The sequence below is a fragment of the Manis javanica genome, chromosome 5 (assembly GCF_040802235.1).
Source record: "Manis javanica isolate MJ-LG chromosome 5, MJ_LKY, whole genome shotgun sequence".
Lineage (NCBI taxonomy): Eukaryota > Metazoa > Chordata > Mammalia > Pholidota > Manidae > Manis > Manis javanica.
The window spans coordinates 16,261,716-16,285,316 of NC_133160.1; positions in this window are offsets into that span (position 1 = coordinate 16,261,716).

A 23,601-nucleotide genomic window follows, 5' to 3' on the forward strand; every position below is an offset into this window, starting at 1 on the left:
TGACAGGTGCCTTGAGGGAAAGTGACCATATCAGCTCAGAGTTCCTAATAGCCAAGGAAAGGTTGGACACAGACCCTGCAACTTAAAGAAGCTTTCAGGAAGTCCAGATAAAGATTAGCACAGGCTGTGAAGGTGAAGATGGGCAGTCCTCAGAGCCCCAATTCTGACCATGTGTGGCCCCAGGGAGAGAGTCAGGACATATGCACAGGGATTTCTGCAGGGCCTTGGGTGTTCCAAGGTCAGGCAAGGACGGAAACTTGGCATATCACCAAGGGGTGCTTGGCATGAAGATGTCACTGGCTGGTAAAAATGGACAGGGAAGCTAAAGCCCCAAAGATGCAAAACTTATTCAAAACAAGATAGGCTTTCAGGGCTCAGTCCAGAAGATGAAGATCAAACACAGGAGCAGGTCTGAGCTTGGGACTTGTGCTGGATATTCTCCATTTACCCACCCCTCCCCTCCTTGTCTACTCTGTTCCAGAGAATGACCTGCCTGCTCTATCACCAACCTCTCTGGCTCTCCGGTTTTTGCCTGGGCTTGACCAATGGGAGACACAGGCAGATGATAGCAGGGTGGAAGCAGAGAAAAGTTTTAATTTTCCAGCCCCCTTACTGCATTCCCTTACCCATGTCTACAGCTCCTGTAGGATGGCCCCCTTCTAAGGTTACTACTCTCTCCTGGGTACTAGTAACTGCTCACACTCCTTCCTCTTCAGACCTAGGAATGATAACAGCTTCCTACTGCCGCTAAAGACCTTTGGTGTTTCACAGTCTCCTATTACTTTCCTATAACTTGTCCTGGCCCTTCATAAGCTCTCTTCAGTGACCCCTCTGAGGGTGCCCCTCCCTCCACACCCAGCATGGCACTTCTAACCTGCCTTGTTCTCTATCTACCAACTCCCCTCGTCCCACCCCTCACCCATCCCTCCTTTCTGGAAAATTATTTGGCCTGAAACAGAGGTTCTTCCAATTTTATAATTCCATGTTTCTTTGTCCTATTCTGCTTGGGTCTCTGGGACACAATTAACTCCAATTATCTACAAGGGAAATTATCCTAATATAGTTCTGGAGCCCAGTAGTCATTCATGCTAACCACTGGAATGGAGGCTCCAGCTCCATATGTAAAATTCATCATTTTCACCAGAAAACAGGTCTGTTTCCTATATCCATGTTGACTGACTCCATCCACCCAAGAACCTCAATCAGAAACCCGGGTTCACCTTAACTTGTCCTCACTCGCTCTCAGACCCCATGGCTGATGAATCACCAAGTCCTGTCCAGACTAATATATAAAATCTCCTCTGATTCAACCTTCCTCTCCAGCGCACTGCCCCTGCCCATTTCAGGCCCCTACCGGGGCTCTCTTGGATTATTACACCTGCCCCTTACCTGATGACCTGACTGTAGCTGTTACACACACACACTCCAATACTAGCTGCCACAGATAAAATCTCCAAAACACAAAACTTATGCTCAACACAGTTGGGGAGGAAGAAATATCTCTACTCCTCAAGGTTCTTCTAGCTAGTCTGAGCATCAAATTGACTTAAGAAAGTTTAATAAGACAAAAAAACAAAGATTAATTACATATGCATGTACAGGGATGCCACAGACATGGGTGCTAAGGAGCGAGCGTCAGGGACAATGAGGTGTATATGTCATCCCCAATCAAGGAGAAAGGGGTAGGGGTCTGTGAGTAAAGTAACTCACAGGAAAATGAAGAGAAAAAATGTTTGATAACAAATGTTTACTGGGCCACACAGAAACAATGAGGGGACACAAAGAGGAACTTAAACTGACTTAGCCAGCCACCTCCCTCCCTGTCTACCACATCTAGTTTACATTGTAATATAGCTATGTAAGGTGATAGCTCTCTTCCTGGAGCGGCCCTCTATCTAAATTCTTTTTATTCTGACAGGGGGCGGGAGGTCAAAGTTTCTTTCTGAGTCTTCTGGGCCCTGACTGTTCACAACTATGAGATAATCTGCATGTCACAATGGTACAACTTGGGGCAGCCTGCCCTGGGTCCCTACAACACCCTGCCCCTTACTCAGGAACCTTCAGTGTTGCCCACTGTCTAGAAAAAAGAAACTTGGGACATATCTTGCAAGGCTTTTTGTGATCTGAAACCCTGCCCATGTATCTGGCAGAGACTCAAAATTGATAATGATGGTAATGCTACATCTAACTGCTAGTTTCTGTGCCATGCTCCGTGCAAGAACATTACTCGGACTATCTCGAGTCTCAGCTCAGTGGAGTCGCCCCGCTGCAAATGTCTCCAACCACTCCCTGACTTCCAAAAGACAAGTAATTTTTTGAATTCTGACGTGTCCTCTTAATTCCAGCATTTATGCATCTCAAAGCTCAAGTTAGAAATGTTGCTTAATTGACAGAGAAAATCCAGGTCCCTTTCAAGAGCACCATGAAAATACAGAATACTGTGGGGGTAAGTATGCTAAAGCAATTAGCTGAGAACAAAAATAAACCATTATATAAACACTCAACTGGTTAGCTTCCTGCAGATCGAGGTGGAGATAACAGAACTAGGGGAGAAAATAGAATCCAACTTTTTTCCCTGCCTCTTCTCCCAGTTCACTCTAATTCTCTTTGAAAATGAGGCTTCCATATGGCTAATATTAGGTCTCTGTAGCATTAGGAATCTGTAGCCCTGGCTCATTAATACTCATTAACAGGAAAGGCTCATAATAACAACCCTTCGCATCTGTGCGGCCCTTTACAGTTTTAAAATGATGTTGTATGTAATATCTCATTTAATCACCTTAATCCATGGGATGCAGGGGCCAGTTAGCGGAGCACCCTGACTGAAGGGAAGGATACCCACACTCCCCACCAGGGGGAAAGGTAAGACCAAGGGATGCCTGAGATGTAATAAGGAGTCGAGGTGGCTAAGTCAGCTCAGTTTAAGGCTCTGAATTACATAGCATTTCTAAAAGAAATATTGCCAATGCTACTTGCAAGAGAATAAAGAAACAGGAAGGGATTTAACAGGGTTGCCTAAGAACAGGTCTGGCTTTAATGAGCAGTAAGAGTTAACTTGTAATTAGCATTTCAGAATGTGGCCCATCAAAGACTGGCTTGGTTTCTTTAGCAGCGATGTGCTTAAAAAAACATTACACATTCTCTGGCTGGATAAATACCATTCTTGCACTTGGCTTTAATTTTCTCGGTAAGCCAGGAGTGATGTTCCCACTTGTGCAATGTGGACACCCCCCCTCACACAAAATGTGGTTTGATGTAATGGGGATGGTTAAAGTCTATCTCCAGAATCACAGTGACGTGCTCAGCTCCTTTGAAACCCCTGCCATTTGCAAATCACACCAGCTCTCTTAAACTGGAGCTTCCCCTTCTGTTTAAAGAAAAAAAAACAGATGACAATAATCCTTACTTCACAATGTGGCTGTGAAAAATCAAATAATCCAAATGATGATCTGACAAGTAGCAAATGCTCACCTAAGTTTTACAATTAGTATCATTACACAGAGATCTCTGTGTGCTTGCTTACCTTCCCCACTAGACTTTGAGCCTGAAGGGCAGGGACCACCCTGCCCTCTGGGTCCGTCTAATACTCTAGGGTGGGGCAAGCCCCCCTCCCACTACTGCAGGGTTAGACGGGTCAATCTAAGCCAAATGTTTAAACGGTGCACTGCATGTCGTAAGTATGGGATCACTGTTGGCTCTTATTGCTATAGTCTGTTTAGTTCATATGGGTGGCGTGGAAATGTGTCTAAACTCACGAGAAAAGCTCCTTCCACAGTGGTACAGGTAGTAGATGAGGACTGGTCCCCAAGTCAGAAGAGAAGGTTCTCAACCATCCATTAAATGAGAATGAGTGAGAGGCACCTTGAGGACCTCCCACCGTGACATGGTACCCTCCAGGGCTGGAGCTGTACATGGGCTTAAGGGGCCTGTCTTCTAGTCCTGGGGGATGCTAACCCAGAAAATACACTGAGTCTGGCATCCGGTGCAAAAGGGAAGTGATACTGTCTGCATGGAAAAGTTCTAAGGGTTCAATGAACTGAGGTCTGTGGGCCAATGACAGATAATAGGCAATACATCCTTCCTTATTTCCTTTCTCTCCCTTCCCCAGCTTGCTGTGGTTTAGAGTCTATGGTCATAAGAAAGGATTGGGTGAATCACAAATACAATGAAACATTATGTTCCTGTATGTTACCACGTTAGGGAAAGTAGTTTAACAGTTCCTCTGCTGATTGCCTTCTGTTGTGTGCATTCTATAGCAAGTGCCCACACAAGAGGAAACGACCCTATTTTCTGGGAAATATTGGCATGTAGAGACCTCAGACCACCTGGGGATGGCTGAGCCAATAGCCAAGGTCTTTGCAAGAAGGTCTGCCCAGCTCTGGGCCTTGAATTTCCAGGCCTGTTGCTCCTGGCTCAGGGTCGAGGCCTTCTTACTGTGTGTGATGTGATGGCTAATTTTAAGTGTCAACTTGACTAGGTCATGGACTACCCAGATATTTGGTGAAACATTCTGGGATGTTTCTGCAAAGCTGCGTTTTGGATGAGATTGACATTTGAATCAGTAGATTTCATAAAGCAGATTGCCCTCCCCAGTGTGGGTGGGACTCCTCCAGTCAGCTGAAAGCCTGAATAGAACAAAAGGCTGCCTTACCCCAGATAAGAGGGAATTGCTCCTGCCTGACTGCCTTGAGCTGGAACAGCCTTCTCCTGCCTTCAGACTCAAACTCAAACACTGGCTCTTCTTGGATCTCAAGCCTGCCAACTGCAGATTTGGGGAGTTGTCAGCCTCCCTATTCATGTGAGCCAATCCCTTACCATAAATCTATTGTATCCTATCATCTATTTCCCTGAAGAACTCTAATACTCTGAGTCATTCCCTTGAGCTACAAGTAGAGTGAAATAATCATCCCCTTCACAGTGCCCATCTTGCTTATTGGCTGCACATATTGCTATTAATCAACGCATCCTGCTGAACCTGCCCCAAACCTCGGATCCTCTGCAAAGGAGGTCTTGGATGAGTTCATGCAGCAGGAAGGGAAGTTCTGTGGACTAGTGGTTCTCAAAGTGTCACTCCCAGACCAGTAGTATCAGCATCATCTGGGAACTTGTTAGAAATGCAAATTCTCAGACTCCATCTGAATCAGAAACGCTGGAAATAAGAGCCAAGCAATCTGTGCTTTGCCAGCCCTCCAGAAAATCCTGAGGCACACTCAACTTTGAGAACCACAGCTCTACAAAGCTTGGTGATGGGGGCAGTGGGTATATCCACTGAAGAGCTGCTGCAAAGGAGTTCAGAAATCTAGATTCAGGCTCTGACTCCACTCCTCGCTATCCCTGGGACCTTGAGCAAATGATCTCACTTCTGTAAGCCTCAGTTTCCCCATCTCCAAATGGACATAATAATGTATATCTTCCCAGATGTTCCTAGTTACCTGGGATTATAATCCTCCTATAATCTGAGGGATTAACATGCACAAGGTAATAACCTGGACTTTACCCAGAGTTCCAGCTCTCAAATTTTTCCCTTCCTTTCCCTGCTGGCCAAATAATTCTCGTCATAGTTCCCTGAAAATGCCCAATTCTTTTTCATCTTTACAGTTTTCTCTTGCTGTTCCTTTTACGTTAGTACTTCTTGAATTTTAATATGGCATATGAGTTACTTGGGTACCATATTAAAATGCATATTCTGATTCATTAGGTCTGAGGTACGGCCTGAGATTCTGTATTTCTAAGAAGCTCCCAATATTGCCTATGTCTCTGGTCTGTGGACCACACCTTGAATAGTAAGGGTCTAACCAGTATGGCCAGCTTCCAATTCCTACCTGATAAAGTTCTACTCGCCTTCCACTCCCCAGCTACCACTTCTACTAAGACACTGAAAATAGATTAAAGTATGTGTTGAAGAACAGGAAGGTCAGGGGCGGAAAGAGCCCTTAGGGGAGAGAATATGTCATCATTCCTTGCATGAGGACATCAGTGCTCCAACAAGGGAAGATGCCAGGACCAAGTAGTTGGGAGAGACTATGACTGAGAGATCAGAGCAAGGGTCTCGGGTTTATTGAACAAAGAGCTGTAGAGAACCAGCTTGAGAAGATGATATTCACTGAGTCAGATGGTAACGGGAGAAGAGTAATGGGAGAAGGCAAGTAGGGAAGGAGCATGTAATCAGGGTGGGCGTGGACACTTGGTTTGGGGTGTCTATAGATCACCCAGTAGGCATCTGGATATTTGGGTCTGCAGCTCAAAGGTAGTTCTGTGCTAAGTGGTTAGATCTGGAGTCACCTGCATGCAGAGGTTGTCATAAATGTGGCTGAGATTGTCCAAAGATGGAGATGGCACCAGAACTACATGGATGGGAGGGTGCATTCCCACACCCACCCATGCCAGTCCTATCTCAATCCCCTATAATAGTCTGTTCTTCATACCCACCTCTCCTCAACCCAGGGTCTTTGAGTGGCTAGAGATCTGGATAGGGGCTTTCATATCCCCTTGATGGAAAAAATAAGTGAGGATTGTGGGAGCAGCTAATTCTGGGTTTGAACCTCAGCCGTACCCCCTAATAGCTATGTGACTTCAAGCACATTGACTCAGCTCTCAAAGTCTCCATTTTGTTATCTGTAAAATGAGAGCAATATCATATCCCAGCTGGATAGTTGGGGACTCAGTAAGACACATATATGTTTATGTGCTTCCCAATAGATGTTCAGGAAATGTGGGCGCCTTTCTCCCTTCTGTGCCCATTGCTGCCTCAAGGCCAAGAATTAAATAGTTCTTGGTGGTGATACCCTTGGGTAGTGGCCATTTTCAAATCTGCCTCTTCCAACCTATACTTCATGGGACCCAGGATGCTTGACCTACCCAAAGCAGAGGTTTCTGTCACCATCTTTCTGTGTCTCACATAATCTCATGCACCTCTACTTCCCTGACCCCAACTCCATACCTGACTTTTAACACTATATATATAGCTGCTCACATCCCTGAATGCTATATCCCATCTTAAATATTTGTTGAATAAATACCTTTACATATGAGAAATCCCAGGCTCAGAGATGTCAAGAAACCCAAGATCACACTGTTGCCTTAAATCCACAAACAGTTGAGTATAAAATCCATGCAATTTTCATTTCTCAATGACAACTGTACTTGTTTTCACTTGAGTGAGACTTTCAAATTATTTTCATTTTTAATTCTACTTCTCTCAAGCCAAAGTTCGTGGTTTGCAAATGAACCCAAATGGCTTCTGCATTTGCCAAAGTCATTGTCTGTCCAAGAGGGGAGTTTTGCCCAGGGGTCATCATATGTAGATTCTGCCTCTAGTGATGTGGCTGCGAGAAGTTTCCCTGGGGCATAAGGACTCCAGGGGTCAATGCTGTTGTTCCTGACTTTGCACTGCCTCTTGGCAATGTGCTAATGCCTCCCAAACCAAGAAAGCTCTAGTCAAAGTGGTTGATATTGCAGGACGCTCCTAAGAACTAGGAAGTGGTTGATATCGCGTGATGCTCCTGAGAACTAGGAAGAATTCATGAAGACAAGAAAAACAGATGATGTTAGGAAACAAGCAGAGCAGCTTCATCCCTCATGTTTTCAACTGGGCTTCCTAGGAGGGGGTACATAGCACGATGCTTCTCTCTTCCCCACCCCTCTGGTTCTCCCCACCCACTCTGGAGCTGAGCTGGGCCTCCACCCACCCATCAGACACTGCAGACCCATTATCACCAGCCAGCATCCTCCTAAGATATGTTGGGCTCTCTTGATTTCATAAATAATTGCATGCCCCTGGTAACAGGTCTCTATTTCCTAGAACCTTTAATTAAGCAAGAAAACAAAGCATCCCATTCAGGGCTCACAGTTCAAGCTTAACAGCATTCGGCCCAAGCTGTAGTTCATAACTGGGAGGCAGTGATGGAGGGTTTGTTTATTAATAATGCACCAGCTATAATTACCAGGCCACCACAAGATCAGCACACTACTGGGCAACTTTGCTCTCTGCCATACACTGCTTTTTACTCTGAAGCTGCACAGAAGAACTTGTAAAAAGGCTTAGGCAGTCTACTCCAAACGTTGAGAAGCAAGCACTCTACAGATTCACATACCAACTTAGTAGAGTTTGTAATTATATAAGTATGCAGTTAGACTGAAGTCCATCTTCCCCACTAGGCTGTGAACTCCATGAGGGCAGGGCTGGTTCCCATTTTGTTTGCTTTTGTTTCCCAGGAGACAGTATTTATAACATGAGTAAATGAATGAAAGATACACATAGATAGGGTAGAACGTCTTTCTAACCTGTCTCTTTTTTCTGGCATTCAGCCACAGGCATGCTGGGAATCTGTGGGGAGAAAGCTGGACGACTGAGTCTTGGGGAGCTCAACCAGCTGCAATGATCTGGCTCCATGAGGGTCAGCAGCCAGAATCATATGGTCTGAAGGGCGCTGTGAACCATCTCCCCTTAGGGTCTGAGTCGATGTTCCCAAAGCTGGTAGATTTATTTCATGGGGACAATGGCTGGGATCCAGTAGTTCAATGTCAGATAGGGAGACCTTTGCAGACACTATATTCACACTTAGACTACCGTGTATTATCCGTATCTTCACCACATGTACAACCTGTGTTTATCCAAATGAGTGAACCCCATCCACATCCCAGGACCAGCAATGAGGGTTATATGCTTGGGAACATCCTTTAACTCCACCCAAATCTCATTTGACCCTGAGCTGGCTGAAACAAATCAATGCTTGACTCATACATCTTTCTGTACTAGGAGCTCTCTATTCCGTGTGTGACCATGAGGCAGAATCAAAATCAGAGCAGAAGAGGGGGTGGGGAGTTCCAAGCAGAAGGAAGCCTTAGCCCACTTCGCTGCATGCCCTCCTCATGGACCCTGACCTTGAACTCTGTCAGTGCTGGACTTCTACCTACCAGCACCTGTGTTCTTTCCTGGGGGCATCCTCCCAGGACAGAGCTCCCTTTGCCCATCTAAGTGACAGGCCAGGAGGTGCTAGGAAATGAACACATCCCCACCCTGCTCTGCACTCCACCCCCTGAAATAGCCCTCAACCAACAACTGATGAGGGTTGGTGTGTAAATACCCCAGTTCTCTCACCCTTCAGGTGACATAACTCTGGGGTGTGTTCTACACTGACTCCCAGAAACTTGCCCGTGGATTAAACTCCAGCCACCACCTTCTATTGGCCACCTTCCCTCAGCTTCCGGCTCACTTTCCCACTCCCCCCTCTGGGCTCTATGGGATCAACTCTCAGAAAAACTACTTGCACCTGAGTCTTTGCCTTAGGTTTCTGGGGGAACCTAACCTAGCGCTAGACTGTATATGTAACAGCCAGGAGATGGTGAATCTGGTGGAGGTGAAACAGAATACTGGTGAAAACAGGGAAAGTGAGGCAGGACAGGTTGGCTGGGGAGATCCTGAGGCACCTCCTGTGCCAACTGAGGGGTCTGGTTTTGTCTGAAGGGCAGTCACCCTCTGTTACCTGAGGAACCATGTGGCAGACACCCAAGTGAAAATAGCTCTTGAGGCCAATAGGGAACCAACGTTGCCCTATGGCTGAGCCTCTTTCACAGCATCCCCATGTCCGCACGAATGCTCCCCATAGACTGAGAGCTCCCACTCTTGACAGGTGACTCCCTTAGCCAGGTCTGACAGCTACTAACTTCCAGAAACTTCTAGAAATAACCCTCTTGTTTCTTAAAGAGACCTAATGGTTCTTTCATAAGGAAGCCGTTCAATACATAAAGTGTGTCTCCTCCCTGCCTGTTCTCTTGTGTAGGCTCAGGCTCTCCACTGTTCCCATGTGACAGAGTCACTTGACCCTGCTCCATTCCTGTCCCCTTTGTGTACCCTTGGCTCCAACTCTGGGAATGATATTCCAGGTAGCCAATGGGGATAGCTGGGTATGATATCCAACTAGCCCAGAGAAAAGGAAGTTTCCAGTGTCTGCTTCCTCCCTGACCCACAGGAAACTGTTGACAGAAACCACATTTAGTCCCTCATTCATTTATTCATTCAATATACGTTTATTGCAGACTTCCCATGTCGTGGGCACTGTTCTGGAGCTGCGGATAGATCCACAGGTTTTTTTTTTAAATCCCTACTCTTATGGAGCTTTTCTTCTAAAGCAGGAGTCAGCAAGCTACTCCACATCTGGCCCGCTGACTATTCTTGTAAATAAAGTTTTACTGGAACAGAGCCATGCCCAATTGTTTACAAATGGTGTGTTTCTACACTACAATAGCTAAGTTGAGTCACTGTGACTGAGACCTCATGGCTCACAAAGCTGGACATTTTTCTACCTGTCCCTGCTTAGAAAAGCTTTCTGACCTCAATCCTGGAGCACCCCCTAGAAGGCTAGATACTGAAGATACAGCAAGAAGGAGACACTCCCTGCTCTCAGAGCTTGTGTTCTAGAAGCCCAACTATGAGCCAGGCAATGTTTAGGACACTGGAGATTCTGCAATGAGCAATGCAATATTCTAGAGGGCTTATGTGCCAAGCTCTGGGCATGGCACTGGTACAGAGACAAACCAGACTCACAAAATCCTCACCCCCATGGACTTCCCAGTCCAGCTGGGAGTAAGGCAATGAACAAACAATACACAGCTTCTGATGACAGTAAATACTGTGGAGAAAGTAAGCAGGAGCTGGGATGTCCTTCATGTATTCATTCCCCTGTCTTCCCCTTGTGCAGTCATTTTGGGTACAAATGGAGGACCTGATATGGATGCAATCCTGTTAAATTCCATCCAGTTGGGCTGGACCTTTGGTCCCAGACTGTTGAGATGTGAAGAGGGGCAGAGCCAATGCTGTCAGGCTCCCAGGAGACCAGCCTGACACCCCCACCAAGCCCCGGGGAGGCAGTGCCCACAGATGCACAACACACCCTGGGTATCTTCTCATCTCCTCCTCTCAAAAGGAGACGGCTATATGTGCATGTGTGTCTAACACTTTAAAGCAATCTTTACTGCTTCGTTTAACTAAAGTATTTTTCCACACAAGTTCCCCTGCTCAAGCCTTCCCTCTAATTACCATTTTCCTTTTACATTGTGTTGTGTAGAGCTCACAGGAGTGAGCTCATGGTGAGTGAGAGCCCCTGGGGTGGCAGGGAAAATAAGGCCTGGCTATTAGGGGGCTCAGTGAAGCGTTAGCTTCTACATCTTCCCGGCAGGGGAGAGAAACAGCCCAGAAACTGCCCGCACCAGGCCAGACGCAGCACCGTAGGACCTGGCTCTGAGATGGGTTTATGAGGTTAGGAAATACCATTGACTTTGAGGGGGATGCAGAAGCTCTGTCTAAAAGTCTGGAAAGAACTGGAAAGTTTCAGTTACTCTGTGGATGGAGATGCAACCAGCTGCACCACCAGAACCTGATGCCTTCATGCATACTCTGCATTCATTCAATAAGTAGGCAGTGAGTGCCAACTACAGGACTTGGAGGAGTTGATATGTGCCAAGCAGTTAGAACGGTGCCTGGAACATAGCATGTGATCCATCAATGCTCAGCTATTATTGCTGTTACTATGGCACATTGGCACCGGCCTTCATGCATTCACTCATTCACTCACCCCAGTCTTCCAGCTGAGGGTTATGATATCCCAGTCTGCTGGAGGCACAGAGGAACAGGTGAGGATGGATGTGACTTGTCAAGGAAGGAGATGCAGGGCAAGGGAGGAGAAGGGGAGGGATGCTGGCTTGCATTCTCAGAAGGATGTTGCTGCCGCCTGTTCACTGAGACAAGAATCCAAGGGAAGGCCTGTGCTGGGGGTCGGGGGTGGGGTTGCATGATGAGTAGAGCCACCCGTGGATCTCCCAGTAGAGATGTTCACTGGGTGCTTGGGTGTGAGCCGGGGGCTCAGAGAGAAGTGGGGAGAGCAGGGTCAATCCCAGCTGTGGCGTGGGGCTGCTGAGGGGCTCCACTCCCAGATCTGGCCTGATACTCAGGGGTGATCAGAGAGGGGACTGCTGGGGTCCTGGGGTGTTAGCACAGGCTAGCTTTCAGAGTGTCTTACTTAAGGGAAAACCAAGGGTGGTAATTACTCTTGAATGCAGCCCAAGAAGCAGGTGGGACCCATCTGATAGCCCACATTTGATGTGCATATATAAACAAACACATTATATATATTATAATATATATTGTATTATTGTATACCTAACGTGCCAGCAGTCTGAGATATCATTGACTCCTTGGCCAATGTTTGCTTGAAGACTGAACAAATCAATGAAATTAACAACAGCCAAGGCATTAACTATTGATCACTACTATGTTTCAGACACAGTTCTAAACTATTTGACATTGACATATGTTAACTCTCTCTCTTTCTCTCCCTATCATATATCCATAGGTACTGCGTAGCCAGGCTCTGTTCCAAGGGCTTGACAAATATTAACTCACGTCCTCACTGCAACCCCATGACAAGCTAATATTATTATTTTGCAGCTACGGAGAATGAGACACAGAGAGGTTAAGTAATTTGTGAAAGGTCTCACAGCTATTAAGTGACAGAGCTGAAATTCAAACCCAGGCAGCCAGGCTTCAGGGTCCCAGCTCCTCCCTGCCATGCTTTTGCTGCCCCCCAACTGCAGCGCAGCTTCTGACCCCGAGCCCAGAGCTGGCTGGCTCACAGGAGGGGTGTGGTCCTCTGCTGCCTGGGCTAGAGGCAGCCCCTTCTCTGGGGCCCCTGCCCAAAGACCAGCCCTACGTGCACCCTTCACTTCCTTCCTTCTGCTCAAGGGGCCAGGGACAGTCCCAGGCCCCTGGCTGGGCATCAGGGACTGGAGTCTTGGTGGCAAGATGTTGGCTCAGCAATTCAGTGCGGGTCTCCCCCTCCAACTTTATTAGCCATCTTTTAAAATAGACTTTCCTTTTTCCAACCCTCCCACTGACCGCTCGACGCTCATCGTTCGGCACACCCACCGTGCTTCCCTGTCATCTTCGTGTGCTGCTTAGACCACCGCAGATGTGCTGACTTGCTATAAAACAGCAGCCTCCTGAGAGAGAATATTCTTTCCCTCTTTTAATAATGCCATTTTCCAGCTGGGCTTTTTCTTGTTGAAAGATGAGGCTTGGCTTACTGATCATTCAAGCATTAATTTCAGCATTTGATCACACGTACAGAATGGAGGCAGAGAGTCTTTAGATGGGCATGCAGTCCCACTCTTGTACTTTGCAAAGGAAACAACCATTCTCAGAGAAGGAGCTTGGCTCACCTGAGATCACATAGCCAACGAGTGGCCAAGCCATGCTGAGGTCAAAACTTGAACCAGTTAACATTGCAGTGTGGAGATTTCATAATAGGAGTAATAATGGTTCATGTTCATCACAGCATTAAAGCTTATAAAGCATAAACTTTAGTGCTCAGGTCTCTGGACCCTCTGTCCTCTACTGGCTTATGAACTTGGTCATCTCATCTAGGAGGGAAGACCCTCTTCTCCTAAAGTCTGCTGTCCATGATTCCCACATGTGGAATTCCATGTGCCCTGTAAGAATCAAATGCCCACAATGACATTTTAGATTCATCAAAAGGCAATGACCACCTGTTTGAGAACCTCGTGTCAATTCCAGAGTTACCCCATGGCTGGCTTAGCAGCCGAGACACCTCCTGTGCCTCTTCCTACTGGCGTCTGTGTTTCCCCTGGGGCAGCAGGAAGGCACTGGGCTTCCTCCACCAAACCATGAAGTGTCTTCCCTATAAGGCCTCAGCATTGACGGATGTCAACATTGGTAGACCCATAGGAAGTGTTTCCCACATTATAGATTGGGAAACTGAGGTCCAGAGAAGGTAAGTGGCTTGCCCAAGGTCACACTTTGAGACAACAAACACGCCTGCACCAGTTGTCTCTTGTCCCCTATATTCTAGATACCCAACATCAGCCTCTAGCTAAACACTGCCTTGAACCCAGCTTCTCTCATTGTCTTGTTAAAAAAAATTATTCCATGGTGGGTAGCAATAAAATTGTAGGGGAGTAGCAACTCACCTAACCTCATCCCTAAGCCCCACCCCCAGTTGTCCAACTCATGGTCCTTGATCTTGGCTTCACATCAGAATCCCCTGTGGCACTTTGGAAACATTCAGATTCCCAGGCCCCACCACAGACCAAGTATATACAAGTCCTAGGGAGTGGGGCCCCCGCATCTGTGGTTTTTTCACAAGCTACACAGAGTATTCTAACAGGCAGCCAGGAGTGGGCAAGACTGGTCCACCTGATGGCCAAGAATCACATCAGCAAGTTTGAATCATTGTGATTGAAACGGAATGTAACTAATTATATTTTTGACCTTCAGAAGTCTAATTCAAATACAATTAAAACATGAAGCTGATGAAGTGTGACAGGTTGCAGACCAGCAGAGCGCTTTCTAAGTCACGCCCAATTCTGGAGGGTAAGTTTGAAACTTCTCCACTCACCCCTGCTTGCAAAAAAGAACACATCTGACCATATATCCATGAAGTATAACATGCTTCGCTAGTGAACACCGCAAATGGCCCAGTACATAAAGGACCATTTTCTGTTCATAGGCAAATTAAGGAAAATAAGTGGTAAATAATAAAAGTTACAGATAAAAATTAATCTTAGTGCTCCCACATGGTCTTTCTCTAGTACTTGCTCCTAAAATCCAATCTGCCTTCAGATCAAGTATGAAGTCTAAGTCCTGAGTCAAAGGACAAAGTTCATACAGAAGGCAAAAGGGTACATTGAGATGCCTAAAATTAAACAGGGGTCCATAAAGGACTCGGAGGAATCATACTCTGAGCCTCATGCCCCCCCACCCAGACGTTCACCCTGTGCGTGGCTGAGTGAGATGACGCTTCAGGGAGCCAGAGAGCATCCTTGGAAGTGAAAATTTGGCAGCAACTGCATGGCCTGATGGGAGAGGAGATGGGGTAGAGGCATTTCATCCTAAAGCTGAAGAAGGATAATAAAAATCAAGGGGTTTTTCATGTGTTTTAAGAAATAAGACAGTTAATATTCAGGTTTCCCCCTGAAATGAAAAGGGACACCTGTTCTGCTACATGAGAGGAAAAGAAAGGTGGAAATAGGCATAGGTTCAGGGCTGAACGCTTTCCTGACTGCATTATACTTGAATCTTTCATGTTTATCACCTGCTCTTGATTCAACCGTCAGCCCAACTATGATGATGAGTCATTATAATTACCCCCATTCTGAGAAGGAGGGAGAAGATGTTCGGAGTAGTCAAGATCCCCCATGGTCCCACAAGCTAGGAGCTGATGAACCAGTTTCAACTCAGGCCCTTCTAACCCCAAGTGAGGAGAGATGTCTTTCCACTGTGGAGTCAGGGCTCTGCCAGGATTCAGTGAAAAGCTGAGAGGCAGGCAAGGGGAGCTTCCATTGTCCATTTTAGTGAGAGCCTTCTTGGCCATTGGATCAGAATATTGCACTGGAACTTTCTCAAGCTGGGAGTATCCAAAATGCTGACTTTTAGCATTTCTGGGTAGTAAAATGCATCTGTGTGTGAAGGTTCACATAGACTCGCTTTCCTCTGGCTTCCTTTCTGTAGTTATTCACCTTCCCTGGGTGTCACTGTCTCAAACCTTCAAAATGTCTTTTTTTTCCTCCTCTGAGTTGCTCACCCTCCCTCCTCCCTTGGGGAGTCAGCAGTTGCTCCCTTCCTTTCTGTAGTTCTGCCATGCCTTGGGGCAGGACAGAAGCCAGCTGTCCAACAGAAGGACAAGAGGCTGAGCCCAGTGCAATGGAGGGATGGTCCAGAGAGTCTGAGCCCAGGACAGAGAGGGAAAAACCAGGGAAACCAATGTTTATGTGCCAGACACTGGGTTAAAGGCTTTATATCCATTATACTATTTGATTTTCATGATAAACCTGTGATTTTATCCCCCATTTCACAGATGAGAAAGCTGAGACATGGGCAAGTTAAGCAATTTGCCTGAAGTCATACAGTGAGTGTCAGAACAGGCTTTGAACCCAACACTGACCTGAAAGCCAGCGTTATTTCCACAGTACAATGCATCCCTGAGGACTAGGGGACACCAAAGGGAATGGGTGGGTGGGAGTAAAGTCACAGGCTTCTGGCAAACATCAGGAATGGCTCAAACTGAAGCCCAGGATATTCGTAAGAGTCCTGATAGGAATAAGATAGCATGCTCAGGCTGGGTCATACAAGAACATTTTAATAAAGAAACATTCACAAAGGTGTGGGCAGGGCCTTGGAAAACCATAGAGTGCAGACGTCAGGGACCGCCAACGGGAGCTGCTCTGACCCGCCCAGGGCTTGGAGGAGCGAAGTCAGCAAGCAGTGGCTGGAAGCTGGAGAGGGGGTGCTGTGTGGAGAGGCCTGGACAGGAGCTAGGGCCCTCTTAACAGACAGGAAGGTGGGCGGAGAAATACCGATCCTGACCTCACTGTCGTCCTTCCCTTATGGCCCTCTGGAGCTCCCTGAGCAAACCCACCAGGAAGCCCAGCAATGTAATCCTTAGAGGTCAGCTTCCAGCAAAGCTCGGCAGAAAAGGGGGGCAGTGCTCCCAGCAGAGCAAACAGAAGAAGCCCACCCTCCCAGTGGCGAGAGGTGAAACCCACAGAGACCCCAAGTCAGACTGATGGAGCAGGTGTGGGGTCTGGGCTCCGTGCAGAGCCCCGGGAGATGAGAACTGCGTGCCAAGACATCCCTTTCATGGCTCCCTCTATGATGCTGGCTTCAACTATCTTAAAAAGTTAGTTGTCTGACCAGTGCCTGGTACCTGCTCCTCTTCCCATCCTCACTGCCTTCAGGGAACATGGTGGTTCCACCAGAGGCTTTGACCTAGACTCAAATCCCAGCTCAACCTCTTGCCAGCTGTGTGATCCAGAACAAGTGACTGAACGTCTCTGTGTCCTTTCCTCACCAGTAAAATGGGTACAAGAATAGTGCCTCACTGAACGGAGTACTATGGAAAAGGAATAGAGTAGATGGTTACTGTGGTGCCTGGCACATACCAAGAAATCAAAATGATTAGTGATTATCATTTTACGATTCTCCCGCATAAATATTTAGTGAGCTTCAGGCCATGAACTGGAAGAACTGTCTGCAAGATGCACGAGGTTCTGCTAAATGTCCATGTAAGGATGTACCAGTGGTCAAATATAAGTAGATGTGGTAATGGGCAAGAATAAGGGGCCTCTGAAGAGGGACTTGGCGGCTTTAGCAGTAAATCAAAAGGAAACCAGAGGTTGAAGCTAGTAACTTAAAGGCAGCAATTACAAAGTGTAACTCAAATGCATGTGAAGTTGGACGAGTCACATAGGAAAGGATGGGTCCCCAGCCTCCCTCAGCAGCTGTAGGTAAGGAATGTTGATCGAACACAAGCGGCAGCCATGGAGTGTGGCCAACACTGCACCTGGACATTTCTGGGTTTGGTTTGGGTTTGCAGCCGGAGCCAAGCACCCTTTCCCAGAGTGAGGAGAGCAAGCGTTCCTGGGCATTTCAGAGGCATCTTTGCACACGGTCTTGGCAAAGACCATTTGCATAGAAGTTGCTGCATTTGCAGAAATCACTACAGGAGCAAATGGGGACAGAATGAGCAGAAACAGTAAAAATAGGTTGGTAAAAGACTTTTAAGAGGTTAAACTCTTAAGGATTGTTATCACATAAGCTGATACATCTCTGCAATTGGTCTATCCATGGTCCTGCTCTAAGAAAGCCAGTTGCCAATAACCCCACAGACAAGTAAAGTGCGAAGGGGACAGTTCTCTGCCTGGAGGGCCATGTGCTGAAGGCTGGCTGGGAGCACAGGTGCTGCGCTCTGGGTTAGCTCTCTGGGCAGCCAAACCAGAAGTGGAATAGGGCCAGAAGGAAGCTGGGTCCAAATCATATCACCAATATGTGGTGGTCTGGGAGCAAAAGCATAAAAGACAGAGTCCAGAGGTACAGATGAGTAGCAGCTTCCAGACCGCAGTGATGTCCTAGGCCGGAGTCATTTCTGAATCGAAGAACAGTCCCCCTGGTTGATGTCTTCTGGATCCACAACCACAGGCAAGGAACACTCGGAGGAGGTAAAGGGGCAAGGAGCAAACTGTGACCAGGCAAACATGTCCCAGCATGGGCCACTGTGTGAAGTCATTCATTCATTCATTCATTCACTCAATTAGCACAAATTTATTGATCACCTACCTTATGCTAGCTCCTATTTCAGGCAGAGGGTATGAAAGAGACATGAAGAAACAAATCAGGTTACTGCACTCATGGATCTCATATTTTAGTAACGGGAGACAGATAAAAGCAAATAAATTAATAAATATATAACTTCAGGCCAATTCAAGTATTACATAAAGTAGATAAATAAATAAAGTGTGTTAAGGGGAAAGAGGGATGAGAAGGGGTGAGCAAACATACAACAGCTCCCACCTTCACCTTCTCCCTGACTCAGTCTCACCTGCAGGGAAGGGCACATCACAGTGAACGGGCTGCACCCACTCTAAGGGACAGACCAGGTGTCACCTTCTGGTGAGGGGAAGGGGTGTCAACTCATTTTCAGGTGGGTATCTTTTTTTTTCTTTTCTTTCCTCCTTCTACCCAAGCAGCAGGAATAGCCAACCCAGAGCCCAGTCTCTCAGGGCAGACCTGGCTGATGCCCTTCGTCTCTCTTTCATTCATGCATGCTGAGCAGCAAGGTGCTCTGCAAGGCACAGCTTGCTCTGTCAGACTTGTCTGGCCATCTCCTGTCTCTTCTGCCTCTTTCCTACCTGCAACCTTAGTGCAGAGAGACCTAAGAATCAGACTTGGACATGGAACAAGGTGGATACCGAGGAGTAATGGCAGTGAGGACAGCAGTAACCACCCACTGCAATCTGACCCAACTAGTTTAGGGCAGAGGGGTATCCTGTGTTCCATCCCAGCTCATCAGCCATTTCCTGCTCTGGGTTTGGGAACCACAGCATGGTCAGCAATAAATGATGATCCTCTACTATTCACTGGGTGTATCAGTCAGCTACTGCTGCCTAACAAACAACCACAAATCTCAGCAGCATACAACAATAAGGACCTATTTACTAGTGCATCTGTGGTTGGCTGGGGTTCTGTTGATTTTGGCCTGGCTTGGCTGGGCTGGGACAGGCATAGATGGGCAACTCTAGGCTGAAGGTCAGGCACCAGTCTATTCTACACTGCCTCCAGTGTCTTTCACTGGGACAAGCTGGCTAGCCAGGATGTGTGCTTTTCATGATGGCAGAAGGTAAAGAGAGCTAGCAAAACACCCAAGCTACTTTACAACCTATGCTTGCTCCATCAGAACATGTCTGACCATATCCTGGTCTCTAATGGCACAATATGAAGTAGTCCACTTCTGCTCATAGGCCCCCTGGGCCAAAACAAGTCATGTGTCTGAGCCTCAACTCAAACGGCTGGGATCTGCATCTGCTTGGAGTGGAACAACGGCAAAGGTCATGGTTACGGAAAGGGGTAGAGAATTAGGGTCAAAGACTCTTCATGCACACAATTCTCTTGGAAACCCTCTAGGGAGTAGAGGCATGGTCCAGGGAGAAAGGGACCTTTCTTGGGGCACACACCTCAAATTTAAGGTCACCTTTGACTAGAGTTTGCTAATAAGGAAGCAGATAGCTCCTTAGTAATGATTCTTTTTGAAAGCTTATATCCACTATTGGGCAATTACTCTCTGCTATATATCATCATTCTAGATGCTTTACATGAATAAATTCATTTTAATCCTCATAGAAGTCCTTTGAGGTAGGTTCAGTGGTCATCTTCATTGCACAAATAAAGAAACAGAGGCACAGGAAGGGAAAGTTACTTGCTCAAAGTCACTGAGCTAGTAAGCACCGGAGCCAGGATGGGGACCGAGACAGTCAGGCTGCAGCACACACACCCTGAGCACACATCACAGAGGTGGAGCCTTCCACTCTTCTGCAGCGGAGGCTCCACCGCAGACAGTGTGCCTGAGGGTGCACTTCGCTAGTCGGTTCTGTGCCCTTCCACAATCTCAGAGGATGCTCCAGAACAGAAGAGGTTTTATATGTAGGGAGAGCAGGGGGCAGGCCTAGGAGTGGGACCCAGCTTGACTTAGAGAAGCTGCTGCTTGTTGGCGAGTGGGTGGTGGGGAGAAGGGCAGGAGCTCAGACCAGGCTAGCAAGGGAAAGAACTGGAGAAGGAGTTCAGGTGTCTGGGGGCCCAGGGAGGGGATGATATGGGCAAGAGAAAGGTTGGGGACCTCCAGCGGCTAGAAAGAGACCCTCAGGATTAAAGGGAGGCTTGACTTTGAGACTTCACCCAGCTGATCGCAGTCTCCCTCATCTCCCTAAACTGATGTGACCTGGAGCTCCCAGTCAAAGCCATACTGAGTGAGGGCAGAGGGGCAGGATAGGAAGGGCACAGGGACTAGGTGCCCTGGGGTCATACAGGAGGCAGCTGGAGGCTGTGAGTGGTGCATAAAGAGAGGAAGACAAAGGATTCCCTGGAGGCACATTGCTTGTTTCTATTCAATTTGTCACTTACTTCAGTCACTCTGCTTGTTTTCTGTTATGATAAACAATGATAACAGCTTACTCAGGGAGCATTTTATAAGAGACCAGGCATTTGCAGACACAGGGATTACATCTGACACTCACAGCAATATCATGTGGGAAGTGGTACATTTAAAAAAATAATACCAGGGTTCAGAGAGGTTAAGTGGCTTGTCCAGGATCACACAGCAAATTAGAGGGACTGAAATCAGACCTTCACCCTCTTTGCCCTACACCATCCTCATACCTTTCCCTATAAGGACAAGCAGAATTAAGTCAGCCTTTGCTCTCTCAAGAGAAGGTGGTACTTTGTTCTGTTCCGTATCAATCAATCACACTTTAGTATAATATATTCCCAGTCTATTCCAGAGAGTAAAAGAACTGGGTGCACTGGACAAATGCAACAAGAGCTCCACCAAGAGGTAGAAGAGTAGTGGTGCAGGGAATACTGAAACAATTTCACCCAGGCTCAGTTCTTCCTCCTGTGGGGCTCAGTTGCTGGAGCCAGGCTAACGGAGTTCAGGACAAGGCAGATATCAGATGAAGACACTGAACTAATAATAAAAATTATTGAGTCTCTTCCAGGCTCAGGGTGCTGGGCTGAGCACTGTGGTAAAGAAAGCCCGGATGGGGAGTGGTGATAAGTAAATGCATAAATAAGATTGTGAAGTAGGATGGGAGCTATAAAGACATTAACAATCATGATGGACAGAGAGTTTTGAGTGTGGCAGAGTGGGGTTACTACTTTGATTTGGGACTCAGAGAAGCCCTCTCTCAGAACATGCCATTGGGTTGATTGGTTGATTGGAAGAACAATGTCGGAATCCAAAGTAAAAGGAGGTAAAATGACAGTAGCAGTAACAACGACTGAACGCTAGTAGAAGCAGGCAGCACTTACACAGCACTTAACTGCGTGACAGGCGCTGCTGTGCTGAATTCACGCACATTCTATCATTCATTCCACAGTCCCGGGAGGCAGGCCCTGCCACGATCCCCACTGGACACATGAGGACCATGAGGCACAGAGAGGCTAAGGGACTTCTCCAAGAGCAAATGAAAATCACAAGGAAACACAGCTGCTGGATGGTCAGTGGTCCAGCCCCCAGCATCCCAGCACTGAGTCCCAGGAGGCAGGATGGCCAAAGAGTGGGTAACTGGCAATATGTTCCAGTCTGTGTGCAGGAGCCCCATTTCTATTACTAAGGTCAAGGCCAAGAGTCCCCAGAGCAGCCCCACCAAAGGGATCTTGTCATCAGATAAGTGGGTTTCACACCCACCTCGCCCGGGCTCCCCCAGTCTGGAAGTGTCTGCAGCAGAGAGCTGAGTGGGAGGCCAGCCGTACACTGCCCACTGCTGATCTCATTTTGATTATAAATAACACAGCTAAGAAAGAGAAGCCCACAGGCAGGGCACTTTTATCATTAAACCCACTTGCTGGTCTGCCTGTTCTGTAAGAGTGATGTGATGATCCGAATCTAAACTCAGCCATGGCGAACCAGGGTGGGTCAAGAAATCAAATGGTTCACATCAAAAGATCCAGGCAGGCGGCTTCACCTCACCACAGACAGAAAGGTGCTTGCTCTCTTTAGAACTCCACGTTCCTCTTCCTGCAAGCCCTGACCTCAGCTAAGCATGTCGTCAGCCAAGCCAGAGCACACTTCCCCTGCTCCCCTGTCCCTCTGTCTCTCCTTGTTGAGGTCCTGGTAATTAACAGAGCATGTGTCCCATTATAGCATTATAGGCATTGGACAGACATTGGGGGAGGAAAAGCAGATGGAAAGGAAGGGAGGGAAAGGGAGGTCCTGGCTACAGAGGAGGAAGAAGGACATTACAAAGCCTGGTCCCAAAGATCTAATAGCTAATGGGACAAAGGAGCCATAAATACATGATGACACCATTCAGCAATGATTTAGGCAAGATCTGATCAAAATGGGGTGTCAGCCCAAAGCCAGAAGCAGCCTTTTCTGGAGAGGGCAGACAAGTCCTTTGATCTGAGTCTGGGAAGGAGAGTGCTTTTTCAGGTGGAAAAGGGAAGGATAGGCGTTTAGGCAGAGGAAGGGGCATATGCAAAAGCAAGACAGCTCAGAGAGCCCATCTGTGTAGGGAGACAAGACCAGGATGCCCAAAGGCTGCAGAGTCACCAGCTACATTCTAAGAGCAAGTAATGGCACCCACATCCATCTGCCCCCTCATCCAGACATCAGGCCCACCCATTTCTGCCTTAGTTTTCAGCTTTGTCCTTGACTCTGGTCCCCACTGCCACCACTGCCACTGAGGGTCATCCATCCATGCATGGCCTCTTTGCCAAGCCTTTCTGATTACAACAGCCTGCCTCCTGGTTGTCCTCACCCTCATGTGTCCACTCTCAATGTCCCCCTGTTTCTGAGCCCATTTTGGGGAGGCCACCTAGCTAAGGGTGACCCAAGGCAGGGGACCTCTGCTTCAGCTGGAACCCAGAGAGCCCACCAGAAGATGGGTTAGAAAGGAAGCTAACCCAACCATATATGGTCAATTACTATATGATAAAGGAGCCATGGACATACAACGGGGACATGACAGCCTCTTCAACATCTGGCGTTGGCAAAACTGGACAGGTACATGCAAGAGAATGAAACTGGATTATTGTTTAACCCCACACAGAAAAGTAAACTCCAAATGGATCAAAGACCTGAATGTAAGTCATGAAACCATAAAACTCTTCGAAGAAAACATAGGCAAAAATCTCCTGAATATACGCATGAGCAACTTCTCCCTGAATGCGTCTCTTCAAGCAAGGGAAACAAAAGCAAAAATGAACCATGGGACTACATCAAACTAAAAAGTTTCTGTACGGTAAAGGACACCATCAACAGAAAAAAAAGCATCCTACAGTATGGGAGAATATATTTGTAAATGACATATCCAACAAGGGGTTAACATCCAAAACATATAAAGAACTCACATGCCTCAACACCCAAAAAGCAAATAACCCGATTAACAAATGGGCAGAGGATATAAAGAGATGGTTCTCCAAAGAAGAAATTCAGATGGCCAACAAACACATGAAAAGATGCTCCACATCACTAATCATCAGGGAAATGCAAATTAAAACCACAATGAGGTATCACCTCACACCAGTAAGGATGGCCA